Below are 20,966 nucleotides of genomic sequence, written 5' to 3'. Positions count from 1 at the left end.
AATGTTAGACCTCCTTTCCTGTTTTGTTTTTTTTACAATCAATAGGATAACTGGATAAGCAAAACCTCCTGGTCCTCATATCCCCTAAACATAACAGAATAAAATAGAGGTTAGAAAGAAAACATAAAACAAGACAGTATCATACAGTTGAAGAGAAGAGCAAACCAGCTGAGAAAGGTCTTGCTCTCAGGTGGGTCCTGGACTGGTGTAGCAGGACTAATGAAAAGGAAATTAACAGGTAAGGGAAATGTCTCCTTCCATGAAGTCCGGCTACACTAATCCAGACCGCACTTGTGAAAATTACCAGAGTTCCCCTATTCAAGCTAGGATGAAGCAAGAGCTCCGAAAGCTGTATCCTCCTTGGCCAAAACTTCCAGACGATAATGCTTCACAAAAGTATGTATGGAAGATCAGGTAGCTGTCCTGCAAATTTCTGCAGGAAAGACCTCATTGACTTCCGTCCACAAGGAAGACTGTGATCTCGTAGAGTGTGCTCGGAAGCCCTCAGGAGGCTTCCTTCTAACTACAATGTAAGCAGAAATGATGAGCCAGAGTGGCTTTGGATGCAGCCTCCCCCTTCCTTGGACAACTGAACAAGATGAACAAACCTGTCGGATCTATGAAATTCATTCATCACCTCCAAATAATGAATCAGCCACCAGTGGACATCCAAATATCTCAGAAATATGAATTAATTCCTACATTCCTCCAGAGAAAAAGCAGGGAGGAAAACCTCTTGAGTGATATGAAAAGAGGAATTAACTTTCAGGAGAAAGAAAGGAACAGGCTGAAAAATAATCACACACGAGGAAATAAAGAGAAAAGAGCCACGGCAAGAAAAGGTCTGTAGCTCCAATATCCACCTAGCAGAACAAATGGCAACCAAGAAGACAGCTTTTAGAGTGAGGTCCTTAAGAGAAACTTGCTTCAATGGCTCAAAAGGAGGTGAGCCAGTGCCATGAACACCAATGAAAGATATCATTGAGGAAAAAAGGGGTGAAAGGGCAGACACAATCTCTTAACACCCCTGAAAAAATGGGCAGCATCATAGAAACACAGAAACGATGGCACAAAAGGACCAGATGGTCCAACTAGTGTGCCCATCAAGCTTATGGTAGTATCTGCTGCACCATGTAGGTTACCCACATTCTTATCAGTTTCCCAGACTATAAATGTTAGGGCTCTCGTTTGTTGTTTGAATCCAATTCCCCGTTACCACATCATATCAATTTCCCAGATCGTAAAAGTCAGGGCCTTCATTGGTTGCTGTCTGAATCCAGTTCCCCATTACCCCTTGCCATTGAAGCAAACAGCAATGTTGGAGTTGCATCAAAGTATCAGACTCATTGGTTAAGGGTAGTAACCACTGCATCAGCAAATTACCCCGATGCTTTTTTGTTGCTGACCGTAAAAGTTGGGGCCCTCATTGGTTGCTTTTTGAATCCAATTACCCTTTTACCCCTGCTGTTGAAGCAGAGAGCCAAGATGGAGTTGCATCAACAGTGAAGGCTTATTGGTTAAGGGAAGTAACTGCCGCAGCAGCAAGTTACCCCATGCATTCTTTTTTTCATGTTTATCCCATGCCCATCTAAATTCTTTTACTGTTTTCAACTTCACCACTTCCACCAGAAGGGCATGCCAGGCATCCACCACCCTCTCCATGAACAAAATATTTCCTAACGTTGGTTCTGAGTCATCCTCCATGAAGTTTCATTTTGTGACCCCTAGTTCTACTGATTTTTTCCAATAGAAAAGGTTTGTCAAATGTGCATCTTTAAAACCTTTCAGTTATCTGAAGGTCTGTATCATATCTCCCCTGCACCTCCTCTCTTTCAGGGTATATATATTCAGATCCTTCTGCCTCTCCTCATAAGTCTTCTCATTCAGACCCCCAAACCATTTTGGTCGCTCTTCTTTGAACCACCTTCATTCAGTCTTTGTCTCTTTTGATATATGGACTCCAGAACTGAACACAATACTCCAAGTGAGGCCTCACCAAGAACCTGTACAAGGGAATTATCACCTCCTTTTTCTTACTGGTTATTCCTCTCTCTATGCAGTCCAGCATTTTTCTGGCTTTAGCTATCAACATGTCACATTGCTTCTACTACTAATCCAAGATCCCTCCTCTTATTTTGAGCACATCAATCTTTCACCCCCCATCATATACACCTCTTTTGAATTACAGCACCCCAGATGCATGACTCTACACTTCTTGGCACTGAATCCAAGCTACCAAATATTTAACCACTCTTCCAGTTTTCTTAAATCTCTTTTCATTCTCTCTACTCCTTCCGGAGTGTCCACTCTATTACAGATCTTAGTATCATTTGCAAATAAAGAAATTTTACCTTCTATCTCTTCCACAATGTCGCTGACAGAGATATTGAACAGAACCGGTCCCAAAACCAAACCCTGTAGCACTCCACTTAACATGGTTTTCTCTTCAGAGTAGCTTCCATTTACCATTACAAAATGTCTCCTATCAACCAACCACACCATCACCTTGGCGCTCGCTCCCAAGCTTCTCATTTTATTCACAAGCCTCCTATGTGGGACCATATCAAAATCTTTGCTGAAATCCAAGTAGATCACATCGAGCACTCGTCCTCGATCCAATTCTCTAGTCACCCAATCAAAAAAATCAATCACAGGACCTTCCCCTGGTGAACCCATGCTGCCTCGGGTCCTGCAACCCACCAGATTGTAGATAGTTCACTATCATTTCCTTCAGCAGAATCTCCATTAATTTTTCCACCACTGAGGTGAGGCTAACCGACCTGTAGTTTACTTACTCCTCTATGCTACCATTCTTGTGAAGCAGGACCACCACTGCTCTTCTCCAATCCCGTGGCAGCACTCCTGTTTCCAGGGATCTATTGAACGGGTCAATAGAGCTCTCTCAGTATCCTGGGGTGTATCTAATCCGACCCCAAGGTCTTGTTCATGTTCAGTTTGCCTAGCTCCTCCCATTTATTCTCTTCTGTAAACAGAGTTTCGTCTATTTCATCACCATCTAAGGGCTTGTTAACCAGCAACGGTTCCTTCTCCAGGGTCTTCTTTGGTGAATACTGAACTGAAGTATTTGTTTAATATTTCTGCCATGTCTTTGTTACTCTCTATACATTGTTCCTTGTCATCTTTCCATTTCACTATACCACTTCTGGCCTCCCTTCTTTCCCCGATATATCTGAAAAATGTTTTGTCTCGTTGATTTACCTCTTTGGCCATCCTTTCTTCCGCGTATCCTTTTGCTTTCCTTATTTCTTTCTTTGTCTCCCTCAGTTTTAACATATATTCTTCCCCGTGTTCCTTTTTTTGGGATCCTTTATACTTCTTGAATGCAATTTTCTTTCCTTTATTTTATTAGCCAAATTCTTAGAGAACCAGATCGGTTTCTTTTTCCTCTTACTCTTGTTTACTTTTCTAATATATAGATTTGTTGCCTTTGTAATATTTCTTTTTAACTTGACCCACTGTTATACCTCATCCATTTTCTCTCAGTTTTCCAGTTTTTCCTCCAGGTACGCCCTCATTTTGACAAAGTCTGTATTTTTGAAATTCAAAACTCGGGTCTTCATGTGACTTCTCTATGTCCTATTTCCAAAATCGAACCATACTATTTGATGATCACTGGTGCTCAGGTGAGCTCCTACCTGAACATTAGAGAAATTATCACCATTAGTGGGCACCAAATCAAGTATTACACCTTCTCTCGAGGGTTCCATTATCATTTCTTTAAGCAGAGCCCCTTGAAAGGCATCCATCATCTCTCTACTTCTCGAAAGAACATAAGAGCATAAGAAATTGCCATGCTGGGTCAGACCAAGAGTCCGTCAAGCCCAGCATCCTGTTTCCAACAGAGGCCAAACCAGGCTACAAGAACCTGGCAAGTACCCAAACACTAAGAAGATCCCAAGCTACTGATGCCAGTAATAGCAGAGACCATTCCCTAAGCCAACTCCTCTCTCCGGACGGCAGCAGCGCAGCCTGAGCACACCGTCCATTCCACACGATCGGCGCTGACCCACCGAGGTCCGGAGCAGCATCAACGGTCTCTTGCGCCCTCCAGTCGACGACCGAAGATCCACCCAACTCCTCGACGACAGCGCCTAAGATGGCCTGTACCTGAGACAACCTATCCCCAACCCTCCGAAAGCAACCAAGGTTTCTCACCATGCTTCACCCTAACAAACCAAATATTACACCCTCCACAGTCAAACCACCCCACATGAGACACCGTAGACTGATTGATATACCCATCAAAGAAACACTAAAAAACATGATCTTCCTAACATTCATGCTCGTCAATGCTCAGTCAATAACAAAAAAATTCATACTTATCTCAGACATTCTACACGAACAACAACCCGACTTTCTTGCAGTTACTGAAACCTGGCTTAAAAAAACCGGCCATGTCCTACAAATCAAATAGCAAACAACCTATATGACCTCTTCTCCATTCCAGAACTAAACGTAGGGGAGGAAGAATAATGTTAATCATCAAAAAAACCTTTGTAATGAAACAAGTACATCATTCTCTCCCACCCCACTACGAGGTTGCACTATTTGAATCTCTCGAGTTTCAGATCTGCCTAATCTACTGCCCTCCTGGTCTTCTGGATCGAAACATTTCACCCCTTTAGCTAACCTCAACCACAAAAAACCCATAATGATCCTAGTAGACTTCAATCTCCACAATAATAAAACACCTTTGCCACACTCATCACAAACCCTCTTCGATGCACTGTCTGCTCTCCACTTCTCACAAAATATTAGAGATCCAACTCACAAAGCTGGCCACACACTAGACTTGATTTTCACTAATGAAAAATTCCCTAAGAACTGCGAAGTAACCTGCTCCCCAATTCCTTGGTCTGACCACTTCATTCTACGCGGTCAGACCGAACTATGCACAAAAATCACACCAAAAGACATGAATACCACATGCTTCAACTTCAGATCTGCTACAGCAGGAACTCTCACAACAATTAACAAACATCAACATGGACAATATTTACAGCGCCACCCATTCCTAGCTCCAAATTACAGAACAAATTGCAAACACCATCAACCCCGAAAAAACTAAACTTATTAACAACCCAAAAAAACCCACCAATCCATGGTACAACAAGCAATTGAGAGAAACCAAAACAAACCTCAGAAAAAACGAAAAGGCCTGGCGCAATAACAAATCCACCCTAACTTTAACAATCTACCGCAACTACCTAGCCCACTACAAAAACTTGATTAACACAACCAAATGAGAATATTATAGCAAGAGAATACAAGACATCACTCAAAACCCGAAAACACTTTTCAACATAGTGAACAACCTCATCTCTGACACGAATCCAGCAACCTCCCACACAAACATGAATCTATGCCATGATTTAGCCAAATTCTTTAAAACAAAATCAATAAAATAACCAACACCATTAATAATATCCCCCTCCATATCTCAACTCTAGACAAAAGAGACATATCCCTGTGGTCTTCCTTCGAATATGTCTCAACCACAGAAATCGAAAGACTGATTAAAACCCTAAACCCTGCAAAACACGATATCGACAAAATACCAATACACCCCCTAAAAGAAATATCCCATATCATCACACCAATAATCACCAACATCATAAACAAATCTTTGGAAGAAGGAGCTCTACCCGACAGCCTGAAAACGGCTATAATCAAACCCATATTAAAAAAAAAGAATCTAGATCCTTCAGACCTTAATAAATACAGACCCATATCTAATTTATCCCTCCTCGCCAAACTAACCGAAAAGGCAGTCTTCAAACAACTCAATGATCACCTAGAACAAAACAACATACCTTACCCAACACAGCAAGGTTTCAAAAAACACCACAGCACAGAGACCCTACTTCTCACCCTTTCTGATACAATTATATGAATCTTTGATAAAGGAAACAGCCATATACTCATATTACTCGACCTAAGCGCAGCCTTCGACACGGTCAACCACAAATGCCTGATACACAGACTAATGGAAATCGGCCTGGCAGGGACAACGCTAGACTGGTTCAAATCCTTTCTACACAACCTATCTTTCCAAGTAAGGATCAATAATTCCAAATCTGAATCATTCCCTCGAGACCGGAGTCCCACAAGGATCAACACTATCAGCCACACTATTTAATATCTACCTTATCCCACTATGTCAACTCCTTACTAGTCTCGGCATCACTTATCTTATTTACGCCGATGACATACAACTTCTCATACCGGTAACTGACACTCTCTATAAAGCCATCAATCTCGCTGCCTCATACCTTAATAACATAAAAAATCTCCTAAACCAATTGAAACTCTGTCTCAACATGGACAAGATGGAATACATAGAAACATAGAAATGATGGCAGAAGAAGACCAAACGGCCCATCCAGTCTGCCCAGCAAGCTTCACACTTTTTTTTCTCATACTTATCTGTTTCTCTTGGCTCTTAGTAACCTTTGGTTCAATTTCCCTTCCACCCCCACCATTAATGTAGAGAGCAGTGATGGAGCTGCATCCAAGTGAACTATCAAGCTTGATTAGTTAGGGGGGTAGTAACTGCTGCAATAAGCAAGCTACACCCATACTTATATGTTTACCCAAACTATGTTATTCAGCCCTTATTGGTTATTTTTCTTCTCCCCTGCCGTTGAAGCAGGGAGCTATGCTGGATATGCGTGAAGTATCAGTTTTTCTTCTCCTCTGCTGTTGAAGCAGAGGGCTATGCTGGATATGTGTGAAGTATCAGTTTTTCTTCTCCCTTGCCATTGAAGCAGAGATCTATGCTGGATAAGTTTGAAGTATTAGTTTTACTTCTCCCCTGCCGTTGAAGCAGAGAGCTATGCTGGATAAGCATTGAAAGTGAAGTATGCATTGAAAGCCACATTAACAATCAACAATTATTGAACAAGCCTAATAATTGGTAATACCTATAGCCTATGAATTCACCGTTAATTTTATATACTCTTACCCACCCCTGGTTTTTTTTTGTTTTGTTTTTTTTATAATTTGGAGATGGCAGCCCTCCATCCTTCCGCTCCATGAAGGTGGAACACCAACCACTGGCCACCCACTCCGTGAATGCCTCTGTGGCTACTGCCGCTCCGTGCAGTGTTTTGCTGCCTCCTCTTTATACACGTCCTCTAGACCTGATGGATCCAAAGTGTTTATCCCACGCCCCTTTGAAGTCCTTCACAGTTTTGGACTTCACCACTTCCTCCGGAAGGGCATTCCAGGCATCCACCACTCTCTCTATGAAGAAATACTTCCTGACATTGGTTCTTAGTCTTCCTCCCTGGAGCCTCGGCTCGTGACCTCTGGTTCTGTTGATTTTTTTCTGACGGAAAAGATTTGTCGTTGTCTTTGGATCGTTAAAGTTTTTCAAGTATCTGAAAGTCTGAATCATATCGCCCCTGCTCCTCCTTTCCTCCAGGGTGTACATATTTAGATTCTTCAATCTCTCCTCGTATGACATCCGATGAAGACCCTCCACCTTTCTGGTCGCTCTTCTCTGTACCGCTTCAATCTTGTCTTTGTCTCTTTGTAGATACGGTCTCCAGAACTGAACACAGTACTCCAGGTGAGGCCTCACCAAGGACCTGTACAAGGGGATAATAACTTCCCTTTTCTTACTCGATATTCCTCTTTCTATGCAGCCCAGCATTCTTCTGGCTTTTGCTATCGCCTTGTCGCATTGTTTCGCAGACTTCATATCATTAGACACTATCACCCCAAGGTTTCTCTCCTGCTCCGTGCACATCAGCCTTTCTCCCCCCATCGAATACAGTTCATTCGGATTTCCACTCCCCATATGCATGACTTTGCACTTCTTGGCATTGAATCTCAGCTGCCATATCTTCGACCACTCTTCCAGTTTCCTTAAATCCCGTCTCATTCTCTCCACTCCTTCTGGCGTGTACACTCTGTTGCAGATCTTAGTGTCATCTGCAAAGAGACAAATCTTACCTTCTATCCCATCTGCAATGTCGCTCACAAAGATATTGAACAGGACGGGTCCCAACACCGATCCTTGTGGCACACCACTTAAAACCACTCTCTCTTCAGAGAAAGTTCCATTTACCATCACACATTGTCTTCTGTCCGTCAACTAGTTTGCAATCCAGGTCACCACCTCGGCACTCACTCCTAAGCTTCTCGTTTTATTCACCAGTCTCCTGTGCGGAACCGTATCAAAAGCTTTGCTGAAATCTAAGTAGATGACATCGAGCGCTCTTCCTCGATCCAATTCCTTGGTTACCCAGTCAAAAAAAATACATACTCATCCAAAGAAAAACTCCCACAAATATCTCAAACAACTCCATTCAAATAAATAATACTAACATCAAACTCAATGACAAAGTGAAGGACCTAGGAATCTGGATAGACACAGAACTGAATCTAAAAAAAAACACTTATTGGCAAAGGTCAAAGAAGGCTTTAACAAATTAATGATACTGAAACGCCTAAAACCACTGCTAAATCATTCTGACTTCTGAACCATTCTACAATCCTTGATCTTCTCAAGCTTCGACTATTGTAACTCTCTGATGTAAGGTCTACCCAAATCTACCACCTGACCTCTCCAAATCCTTTAGAATGCAGCAGCTAGAGTTCTAACCGGAAAAAAGAAAACAGACCACATCACACCTGTCTTAAAATCACTTCACTGGTTAACCATAGACAGAATTAAAAACACTATCCATACTCCACAACACCATACACGGAAATGAAGTCAAATGGATCAACGACAATATACACACACAAATATCACGGTGCAAACCAAGATCTACAAATAAGGCATTATTAGAAATTCCCACAGTTGCAGCAGCCAAACTTACTACAGTACGCGAAAGAGCATTCTCAATAGCAGAGCTGACCCTCTGGAATACATTCCCTGAAAATCTAAGACTACAAAGTAGCATCAAAATGTTCAAAGAACTCCTCAAAACCTGGTTATTCCAACAAACCTTCAAAGAAGGCATCGGATAAGCTAAACAAACTGATACCACACATCACACCCTTAATCACTATCCCTTTAAATAAGCCTATCCAACATTACATATAGTTAACCAATGCTTGTTAAATCTCCTGTAAACTGCTTCTAATTCTTAATATTTCTCTAAATATTTTATAATTCTCTATTACTTCTTCCAAACTTTGTAATCCCACAATGCATCTGACATGTATACTATTGTTTTTACTCACAATTTATATCCTATTTACGTTCAATCACAAATTGTACCCTATTTACGTTTGTTTCATTGTACCTGTTTGCTGTTCCATGTACTGTTGTTTCTCTTGTAAACCGTTGTGAAGGCCAGCTCCAAACAATGGTATATAAAAACACTTAAATAAAAAATAAAAATAAATAAATATCAGTTAATGGACTCCTCCAAGAGCTTATCCAAACTTTTTTAAACACAGCTACACTAACTGCACTAACCACAACCTCTGGCAACAAATTCCAGAGCTTAATTGTGCCTTGAGTGAAAAAGAATTTTCTCCGATTAGTCTTAAATATGCTACTTGCTAACTTCATGGAGTGCCCACTAGTCCTTCTATTATCCAAAAGTGTAAATAACCAATTCACATCTACTCATTCAAGACCTCTCATGATTTTAAAGATCTCTATCATATCCCCCCTCAGCCATCTCTTCTCCAAGCGGAACAGCCCTAACTTCTTTAGCCTTTCCTCATAGGGGAGCTGTTCCATCCCCTTTATCATTTTGGTCGCCCTTCTCTGTACCGTCTCCAGTGCAACTAAATCTTTTTTGAGATGCGGCGATCAGAACTGTACACAGTACTCAAGGTGCAGTCTCACCATGGACCAATAGAGGCATTATGACATTTTCCGTTTTATTCACCATTCCCTTCCTAACAATTCCTAACATTCTGCTTGCTTTTTTGACTGCTATTGCATACTGAGCCGACGATTTCAATGTATTATCTACCATGATACCTATATCTTTTTCCTGGGTGGTAGCTCCTAATATGGAACCTAACTTCGTGTAACTACTGCATGAGTTATTTTTCCCTATATGCATCACCTTGCACTTGTCCACATTAAATTTCATCTGCCATTTGGATGCCCAATCTCCCAAGGTCCTCCTACAATTTATCACAATCTGCTTGTGATTTAACTACTCTGAATAATTTTGTATCATCTGCAAATTTGATTATCTCACTTGTCGTATTCCTTTCTAGATCATTTATAAATATATTGAAAAGCACTGGTCCAAGTACAGATCCATGAGGCACTCCACTGTTTATCCCTTTCTACTGAGAAAATTGACCATTTAGTCCTACTCTCTGTTTCCTGTCTTTTAACCAGTTTGTAATCCACGAAAGGACATCGCCTCCTATTCCATGACTTTTTAGTTTTCTTAGAAGCCTCTCATGAGGGACTTTGCCAAACGCCTTCTGAAAATCCAAATACACTACATCTACCGGTTCACCTTTATCCACATGTTTATTAACCGCTTGAAAAAAATGAAGCAGATTTGTAAGGCAAGGCTTCCTTTGGGTAAATCCACGTTGACTGTGTTATATTAAATCTTGTCTTTCTATATGCTCTATGATTTTTTTCTTTATAATAGTTTCCACGATTTTTCCCGGCACTGAAGTCAGGCTCACAGGTCTATAGTTTCCCGGATCACCCCTGGATCCCTTTTTAAATATAGGGGTACACTGGCCATCTTCCAATCTTCAGGTACATTGGATGATTTTATTGATAGCTTACAAATTTTTACTAATAGTTCTTAAATTTCATTTTTTAGTTCTTTCAGAATACTGGGGTGTATACCATCTGGTCCAGGTGATTTACTACTCTTCAGTTTGCAATCAGGCCTACCACATCTTCCAGATTCACTGTGATTTGGTTCAGAATCATCACCCATGAAAATCGTCTATGGAACGAGTATCTCTCCAACATACTCTTCAGTAAACACCCAAGCAAAGAAATTGTTTAATCTCTCTGCAATGGCCTTATCTTCTGTAAGTGCCCCTTTAACCCCTTGATCATCCAACAGTCTGACTCCCTTGCAGGCTTTCTGCTTTGGATATATTTTAAAAAGTTTCTATTGTGAGTTTTTGCCTCTATGGCCAACTTCTTTTCAAATTTTCTCTTAGCCTGTCTTATCAATATCTTACATTTAACTTGCCAATGCTTATGCTATTTTCTTCTAGGATCCTTCTTCTAATTTTTAAATGAATATCTTTTGGCTAAAATAGCCTCTTTCACCTCATCTTTTAACCATGCCGGTAATCATTTTGCCTTCCTTCCACCTTTTTTAATGCAATTAAGTTGCTTGGATATTGTTTTTGACATAAAGAGCTACTCCTCCCCTTTTTCTGTCCTCTCTGTCTTTTCTTAGCGAGTTATAGTTGAGATGGCTGTATCCCAGTCATGAGAATCAGTAAACCAGGTCTCTGAAACAGCAAAAATGTCCAAGTCCGCCTCCACTATTAGGGCCTGCAGGTCTGGGATTTTGTTGCTCAGACTACGAGCATTTGTAGTCATGGCTTTCTAGCTGCTCTTTGTATTCACCTTTTCTGCTTTTTTGAACTGACTGATTTTGTTGCTTATTCTTCCCACTTTCTGTTTTAGCTTGGGGTGACATGCCAAATTCACTGGCCACCTTCTGCCACTCCCACTCCCTAGTTTAAATGCCTGATAATGAATGATTTGAATTTTTCACTTAGCATCCTCTTTCCAGCCATTGACAAATGTAGGCCATCCTACGATATAATCTTTTATTGCTCCATACATTTATTTTATTTAGGCGTTTTATATACCAGTGTTCCAAAATAAGTTCACAACAGTTTACAAAATCAGCTTTCAGTTACTGGGTGTACAATCCCATTCTGTTTCAATGTTCATATTCTAGGACAATATAACAACAAAGACATTTTCTAGGCCATATTTATACATAATCTAATTCATCTAATAGCAAATGCATATTCTGAGTTGAGTCATCAACATCAAGTACAAGGTAATTAGGGTGCTTTTATGTAGAATTATAACCTATGATTTCCTTTACATTATCCTTCATGTTATACTCAGTATAAGTTCAATACTTATTGCTCACTCTGTTAGCATAGTCTAAGGTTCTGACAGTGATGTTATCGGCATATTGGAGTTTTATGTTAGTTCATATGCATTTCTCTAAGAGCCATGTTTTCAGTTCTCTTTTGAAACCCTTTCTGTTGTCTGGCACAGAGACACTGGAAGTGAGTTCCATAGTTTAGAGCCCGCTATGGAAAACATTCTCTCTCTTATTTGTGTTAGGTGTGTGTTCTGTGTTGTAGGCACTGTTAAAAGTCTTTTGTTTTGTGATCTTAGGGCTCTCTGTGGGGTGTATGGTTGAAGAGTCATGGCTATGAAAAGTAAGCTTATTGCAATCATAGAGATAAGAATAAAGAAAAGGTATTATACAAGAATACTTTCCTCATAGGTCCTGCCTGCTATGGAATTGTGTTTTCTCGAACGAAGGACTCTTTAACGCCAGAAACTCCACATATAGAAGCTATTCGCTCTCCTGTTCATGGCTCATTCAACGATTCATCATTGCACACAGCTTTATATATCTTATTCTCTCTGGGGTAGATTTTAAAAAGCATTTACTCGAGCAAAACTGGTTTTTGCTCGAGTAAATACACTTTACTCAAGTAAGTGGGCTTTTCAAAATTGCTACAATATATGCCATTGAATTGTCCATAGGATTTACTCAAGTAAGTGCACTTTACTCGAGTAAATAGCTTTTCAAAATTGCTACGATAATATGTCACATTTACATGCGTAACTCCTTTGAAAATGACCCCCTCTGACTTTAGATCGGCATACCAGTTTACTGCCTTGATCTATAAATTCAGCTTATACAAGATAAGTCGATTTTTTAAAAGGTTTTATTTGCAATTAAAAAAACATACAAAAATTGAGTTAGGTCACATTAATCTATGTGGGATTCATACTGTGACCAATGATTATATTTTAGCACAGTTGCTGTCCATCGTGCCTGTCAACTGCTATATGAAGGTCATCTTTATTACAAATATTTATACTGGGTTCTTGTCAAGATATGGAATATTACTGAGTGAGATTATTTTTGTGGACATCCATATCTAAGGGATCCACAGTGGAAGATGAAGTAAGTTTTGGAGGGTAGCCTTCAGGTGAGGGTACAGTTTCTGTAACAGTGCCACCCCTCAGAATGCCAAATACGGAGCTTCCCATTCAACCAACACCAACCCTTCTACTTCAGGATGAAGAGGAAATGCTTGGGTAATCTTAAGAACCCTCTTAATAATGGAGTCCCAGAGTGGAGGTTAAGACAGGCATTCACTTGGTCAATCAGACCCTCAATCTCATCCCGACGGAAGAGTCTAATGACTGAATCCTTCTCCGAACCAAACAGAAGTTTACCCTTCTCCAGGGATGCAGAATTCTCTGCATTCGGATGACTATCAGCCCTCTTCTGGGGCTCCTCCCAAGGCAACCCTGGAATATCAAGGGAACTCCTAATCCTCTTAGAAGGGACCTCCAAGGCCAGGGGTGGAGGCAAAGCCTCTCTAGAATTAGAGGGTACTATGGACATGGGGGCCTTCCCAGGACTTTCAATTGCGCAGAAAGTCTGGTGAAGAAAATGAAACAATTCTGCGAAAAATTCCACATGCCCTCTTAAGGTGAGGAAACTATTGACACCAACATGAGACTGCGGGCTCCAAGCTCAGAAGGAGGTCTGCATTCGGGGGTGCAGAGGGGGTCAGAGCCAAGGTAACCAAGGAATTGGATCAAGGAAGAGCACTCAATGTCATCTACTTGGATTTCAGCAAAGCTTTTGATATGGTCCCACACAGGAGACTGGTGAATAAAATGAGAAGCTTAGGAATGAGTGCCGAGGTGGTGGCCTGGATTGCAAACTGGTTGACGGGCAGAAGACAATGTGCGATGGTAAATGGAACTCTCTCTGAAGAGAGAGCGGTTTTAAGCGGTGTACCGCAAGGATCGGTGTTGGGACCGGTCCTGTTCAATATCTTTGTGAGCGACATTGCGGACAGGATAGAAGGTAAGATCTGTCTTTTTGCGGACGACACTAAGATCTGCAACAGAATGGACACGCCGGAAGGCGTGGAGAGAATGAGACAGGATTTAAGGAAGCTGGAAGAGTGGTCGAAGATATGGCAGCTGAGATTCAGTGCCTAGAAGTGCAGAGTCATGCATATGGGGAGTGGAAATCCGAATTAACTGTATTTGATTGGGGGGGGGAGGGGGAAAGGCTGATGTGCACGGAGCAGGAGAGAGACCTTGGGGTGATAGTGTCTAATGATCTGAAGTCGGCGAAACAATGTGACAAGGCGATAGCTAAAGCCAGAAGAATGCTGGGCTGCATAGAGAGAGGAATATCGAGTAAGAAAAGAGAAGTAATTATCCCCTTGTACAGGTCCTTGGTGAGGCCTCACCTGGAGTGCTGTGTTCAGTTCTGGAGACCGTATCTCCAAAGAGACAGAGACAAGATGGAGGCGGTCCAGAGAAGGGCGACCAGAAAGGTGGATGGTCTTAATCGAATGACTTATGAGGAGAGATTGAAGAATCTAAATATGTACACCCTGGAGGAAAGGAGGAGCAGAGGTGATATGATACAGACTTTCAGATATTTGAAAGGTTTTAATGATCCAAAGACAACGACAAACCTTTTCCATTGGAAAAAAATCAGCAGAACCAGGGTTCACGATTTGTAGCTCCAGGGAGGAAGACTCAGAACCAATGTCAGGAAGTATTACTTCACGGAGAGGGTGGTGGATACTTGGAATGCCCTTCCGGAAGAAGCGGTGAAGACCAGAACTGTGAAGAACTTCAAAGGGGCATGGGATAAACACTATGGATCCATAAAGTCTAGAGGACGTGAATGAAAAGTGGGTGGCTCGCGGGAATGACGGCTACTACCTGGAGAGAAAACCCTTAATTCAATAAACATACACACGGTTAATCTAACTCCAACATTGCTCTAAGACTCCAACATTGCTCTAAGCTTCAACGGCAAGAGGAAATGTAAAAAAAAGGATTTGCATTCACAAAAAAAGTGGGGAGTAGCTTGCTTGATACGGCGGTTACTACCCCAAACCAAATAAGCCTGATACTTCACTTTCAATGCACATCCAGCATAGCTCTCTGCTTCAACGGCAGGGGAGAAAGACTGATACTTCACACGTTTCCAGCATAGCTCTCTACTTCACGCATTTCCAGCATAACTCTCTGCTTCAATGGCAGGGGGAATGAAGAAAAGTGGATCTATATACAGACAACAACCAACAAGAACTGAATTACATAGTCTGGATAAACAAATAAGCATGGGTGTAGCTACCCCTAACTAATTAGGCTAGATATTTCACTAAGATGCAGTTCCAACACTGCTCTCTACATTGATGGTGGGGGTGGAAGGGAAATAGAACCAAAGGGTTGCTAAGAGCCAGGAGTAACAGATAAGTATGAGAGAAAAAAAAAAACTGCGAAACTTGCTGGGCAGACTGCATGGGCTGTTTGGTCTTCTTCTGCCGTCATTTCTATGTTTCTATGTAACTGTAAACATGGGGGCCTCCTCGTCAATCCCTGCTGAATCACAATCAGTCAAACTGCAGGCATCTTTTGTACTCAGCCGTGGTGAACTGGCGGCCAACACAATCTCAGAGCCAACAAACATCCCCCCACTTGTAAAATCTCCCCAGGGATCTTTCCTGATCGCACGCAGGCCAGCCACAATGGCCCCTTCTCACATGCCGCATCTGTGGACTCTCCTGGATCTCTCCATGTGTGACGGGAATCACACAGCAGTCCCCTATTACTTGGCATTATGCAAAACAAACATGCCCAACTGTTGCCATAGCATCTGCATATCCCCCAGAGAGCAGCAAACCCAACCTTGTCCCCAGTGGCACTTAACTCCAAGGGAACATCCGCTGCCCAACCTTGGAGCCCCAAGAATCTCCTAGCCAAGACCGCTGAGACCATGGTTCTGGACGAAGTGAGAAGAAGGTCAAACAAGGCGTCAGCTCCATAAGCTACGGTGGCCTCCAATCAGTCCACCTGCTTTGCTTCCTGGAGCGAGAGATCCTTGGCGCTCTGCAACTGCTGCACCCATCGTAAGCTCGCCCACAGCATATAACTGCTGCAGACTGCCGCCCGTATGCCGAGAGCTGAACCTCAAATATCCTTTTGAGGTTTACCTCCAGTTTACGATCTTGAAGATCTTTCAAAGCTGCCACTCCAGCAACCGGAATGGTAGTTCTCTTCGTGACAGCTGACACCGACGCGTCCACTTTAGGAACCTTCAACAGCTCTAGAGAATCTTCCAGCAATGGGTACAGTCTGTCCATTGCCCATCACCCTGCCGACTTTGAGACCCATCTCAGGAGTATCCCACTCCCGGATCATCAACTGCTTCATCATCTCATGAAAGGGGAAGGTTGAAGCAGGACCCTGTAAGCCCGCCATGACAGGGTCCACCATGTCCGGGCTTGGCTCCGCTAGCATGGGTACAGTGCTCAACTCTGCCAGGACATGAGGGATTAGTGGGACCAACACGTCGCGCTGAAACAAGTGAACCAGCTTAGGATCATCACCTTCCACAGGAGCACCTTGGCCACTCTCATCCCGTGTCAGGACCTACTGTTGGAGGAGGAGCCTCACCAAGGCCATCCTCAGGGTCTGAGCCCTCCAAGGATACCTGCAGAGCCACCTCCCACAGCACGGGAGCTTGAACATTGCGGACCCGAATAGTAGCGGACGCCTTCGGTTTCCAGAGTAGCCTCTTAGGTGGGCCTGCAAGCTTCCTGGGTCCTGAGGCACCCCTCTTCCAGGCACTGGTGACGTTGGATGGCCCCTCCCCTCCAGGGAGCCAATGAGAGCATAGGCCCGCCGTTCTCCACACGCCAAGCATCGGCTCCCGCGAGGCCCAACTCGGCAGCGGCGAGCCTCGTGAAAGTGCCAATAGAAACGGGGGGAGGAGGGAGGAAACTACTAAAAACAGGAAACTTGCAGTTCTTAGTGTGATCCCTCGCACGGAGAAGCAGCCCCTGCTCCGCTCTCCACAGTAAATGTAGAGGAGCCCGGTATCTAAACTTTTCTTTCTTTTTTTCTTTAAAGCTGTATCTGACACAGACAAGGAAAGAGACCAAAAGATACTTCCGGCAAAGGTTGCAGGCTGAAAGGGGAGGGAGCTGGTCCCCCAGCTATCACCTCCAGCGCACAGAGGAGCACATTTTTGGGGTCCCCAACCCCTGCTCGTTCTTTACTTACACCAGGGGGAATGGTCCCATCAGGACCTAACAACCCCCTGGGATGATAGACTGGTGTCCTTTTCTCCTGTTTTGATTTTTTTTTCCTCAGACTCGGGTACAGAACCACAGGTTTTGCACCACCTCCATCTGCTGGAGACAGATAAATACTGAAGAGTAGCAGGTGGCACACCAGGATATAAGGCAGTGCCTGCGAAACTTTCTCTGTCTCCATCTGCTGGAAGGGAGGCAAAACCCAGAAGTCTGGACTGATTTGAGTACAGACAGGGAATGTACTCTTCTGGAACCCAATAGGTATCTCTATGGGGCGGCCAGTAAAATGACTTGGCAGGACCTTGGGAGTGCAAGAAATTGACCAAGACATCATGTTCCTCAATTGAGACTTCCCAAATATGGCCAATCCACTAGACTTTATCACAGATTCAAACTAAATACTGATCAGTTTGAAAGCTGGATACTTGAAGGGCAGGAAAATATTCACGTTCATGCTCTAGAACCCTTACAATGAATGAGATGACATCATTCAAAATTTTGCTAATGCAAATTTTAGTTGCATCAATGGGCTTGAATTGATAATTTTCCCTTGTGCCAGCAACTGTGTGACCTTTGCTAAACTTCTCATCCTGAACAGGTCTCATTGCTTCAATGTCCTCCTTTGGGGCAAAAAAGAATGTGATACCCGGGACACAAAGAGCACAATGATGTCACAGGCCAGGGCATGCTGCCAAGATCTCTGCCACAACACACTGCTAACATAGCATTACCATAGTTCCTTGTGAAGATGATTCTTTTTCATGTTCAGGTTTGCATGCAGTAAATAACACAGCACAATAAAATGTCCATTTTGAGGGGTCATTTATAAAAGTATCGAAGCAAGATGTGTGAAAAGCAACAAGCATTGAAAGCACAATAAGCTTCACCGCACTTTAAACATTTCACATCTCTAGCTCATTTGTATGTTACAAAGCAGGGCGCCAAAGATGCCTCATTTTAACATAGCACCCATGCATGCAAATGATGCATATCGTTGGGGCCTTAATTCTGACCAAAGCAAGTATGGGTTCAAAATGAAACAGGGCAACGTTTGAAGAAAAAAAGATGTTCTTTCAAATGACATAAAAAAGAAAAAATTAAAAACTACACAGTAGAGATATTTACACCTGAAAATTGGCAAACATTTGCATAAAAAAGTGACATCATGTCTTTATGTAATTATATATTTGCTCACAACCTTCTACCCGTATACAACTGTACTCCAGTGTACCTTCAATGTATCTCACAACAATCAACCCAATCGTATCACTGGTAAAACTATCAACATTTACTGGTCACTGCCAAGTGTTATATGTAGGCCTCTCACTCACAGGGTCTGCATAGCATATCAGACTCCTACTTAGGTACAAGGCCACCTTACTTTAATTGTAATATTTTTGTTAGAATTTTTTAAATTTTTTTGCACATTAAAACTGCCTCGTATCAGTTCTTCAGTAGAATTTTCATATATTATATTCCAAAGGTACGGGAGAAACAATAACTACTTATCTCGCCAATTTTGGTTAGTCACCCGACACGCGCGTGTTTCGAACCAACGGTTCTGCTTCAGGGGAATTTTTCTTCCGTATCCTGTCTCAAAGACGAACTTCTGGGTTTCCATTCCGCAAGTTTGAGGCGTCCATCTCTCTTTTCTTGGCTCGATTACCACGATTTTAAATATTGCCGCGGCTTCCTTGCGCCGCGTCCATCTTTGAAAGGCACACCGACTCGAGTGATCCTATTATAGCCCAGACCGGAACCTACGTCATTCCAAACAGTCTCCTTTCACGTCCGGTCCTCTCGTTTACTTTTCTATTTCAAGATACACAGACCCCACGGAAGTCACGGCTATTTCCATTCTGTATAATTGGCACAATATTAAAAGGCAGATCGCCATGTTCATTCTCATATTCTTTATTATTTCTTTATTTTTTATTTGTGTTTGTATTCGCTGCTATTGCTATCTCAACCAAGCGGCATTCTCTATCACGTCCGCATTAGCGACACTGGATACTTAATCACATGGTGTACATCCCATCCACTTCAGCGTCCCTAGCAACTTGATCGTTTTGTCACGTCTACTGCAGAGTTACTGACAACTTACTCGCGTCATCTTCTGAACATGCATTAACAATTTCTTCATCCTTTCAAACGTCATCGAAAATGACATTTCAACACCTGGTTCCCTGTCCTTGAAAAAGCTCCACTCTGTGCTCAGAAGAACTCTTACCACCTTACATATCGGGAGACAATAGCCAATGTCACCTCCGATATTGTAGTTAGCCTTAACCACCAGCGAACACGGGGGATTCTAAATCAAGGAGTACCAGTTTATTTTCTCATTTAGTCCACCCGGGTCCATTGTGTTCAGCCAATAAATCCAAAACTGCTCACGCATGTTGAGACGCATTTGAATGTCACCGCCACGCGGGCTACTCTGCACTTGTTCCAAAATCAGCCATTTCAGATCTGTAAACACATGTTGACAAGTAATGCAGTGCTGTACTAAAGGTGCTGTAACCTTCTCAGTCCTGATACAGCTTCTGTGCTCTATGAGCCTGGTTCTGATCTTACGTTTGGTACGCCCAATGTACAGAAGGTTGCATGGACAGAAGATGGCATAAATGACTTTTTCTGATTCACAATTTGTGAGTCCAGTTAGTCTTAGAACTTTTCCTGAGTTTGGTACTTGCCACTGTTCCCCTGTAACTGTCAGGGCACACATATCACAGTGTCCGCACTCATGGTGACCACCTGACAATTTGGGCACACTTGTACCTAAGTAGGAGTCTGATATGCTATGCAGACCCTGTGAGTGAGAGGCCTACATTTATTTATTTTATTTATTTTTAGATTTTTATATACCGGTGTTCCTATATGAAATAAAGATCACATCGGTTTACATTGAAACAGAACATGAAAATTGCCAAAAGGCATTACATAGAACAAGGTTATGAAACTTGGAACAGTGTACATAAGTTCAAAATTTAACAATAACGTTGTTATAACATATAACACTTGGCAGTGACCAGTAAATGTTGATAGTTTTACCAGTGATACGATTGGGTTGATTATTATATATTTGCTTCCAGTTGCCTGTAAAGCTTCTTAGTGCAAATCTTAGTGCAAATCTTATATGTATATGCCATGGGCCATGACTACTGATCCAATCAGGAGGAGTCAAAGTAGGCCTTATATTTCTTTTGTAACATTTTTCATATACTTTGCTGGCCCATAAAATGAGAGGCAAGCTCATGTTGTTTCAAACTTTGCATTGGGACTTACATACTACCAGGAGTTATACTAATCCACAAATTTCAGGCCCCTAGGGGGTGTTGTCAGGCTGCAGCACTTGGACAAAATGGCCATTTTAGGTTGCTTACAGCAGCGGTTCTCAACCGGTGTGTCGCGACACACCAGTGTGTCGCCAAGCACACGCAGGTGTGTCGCCACACTTCCCAGTCCCCTGCTAACCCAGCTGCTCCCCCTACCCAAGCAAGACAGGTCCTACACCCGGGCTTAAAACGCTGAAAGCCCGGGTGGAACGCGGCAGGATAGCTGGAGTCAATGGCACCGGCATGCTCTCTTCTTCCTGCTCCCCCTCCCCACAGCCTGGAAGAGGAAGTGCT

General features: G+C 42.6%; 1 protein-coding gene across 8 annotated transcripts in view; it reads right to left on the bottom strand.

Moving 5' to 3' along the window:
- SYCP2 (synaptonemal complex protein 2) overlaps positions 1-20,966 on the bottom strand; it is a 752,024-nt gene that overhangs the window by 388,934 nt on the left and 342,124 nt on the right. The gene's annotated exons all lie outside the window — the stretch shown is intronic.

The sequence above is a fragment of the Rhinatrema bivittatum genome, chromosome 8 (genome assembly GCF_901001135.1).
Source record: "Rhinatrema bivittatum chromosome 8, aRhiBiv1.1, whole genome shotgun sequence".
In the NCBI taxonomy this organism is placed as follows: domain Eukaryota; kingdom Metazoa; phylum Chordata; class Amphibia; order Gymnophiona; family Rhinatrematidae; genus Rhinatrema; species Rhinatrema bivittatum.
This window is presented reverse-complemented; position numbering and strand designations above follow the sequence as displayed.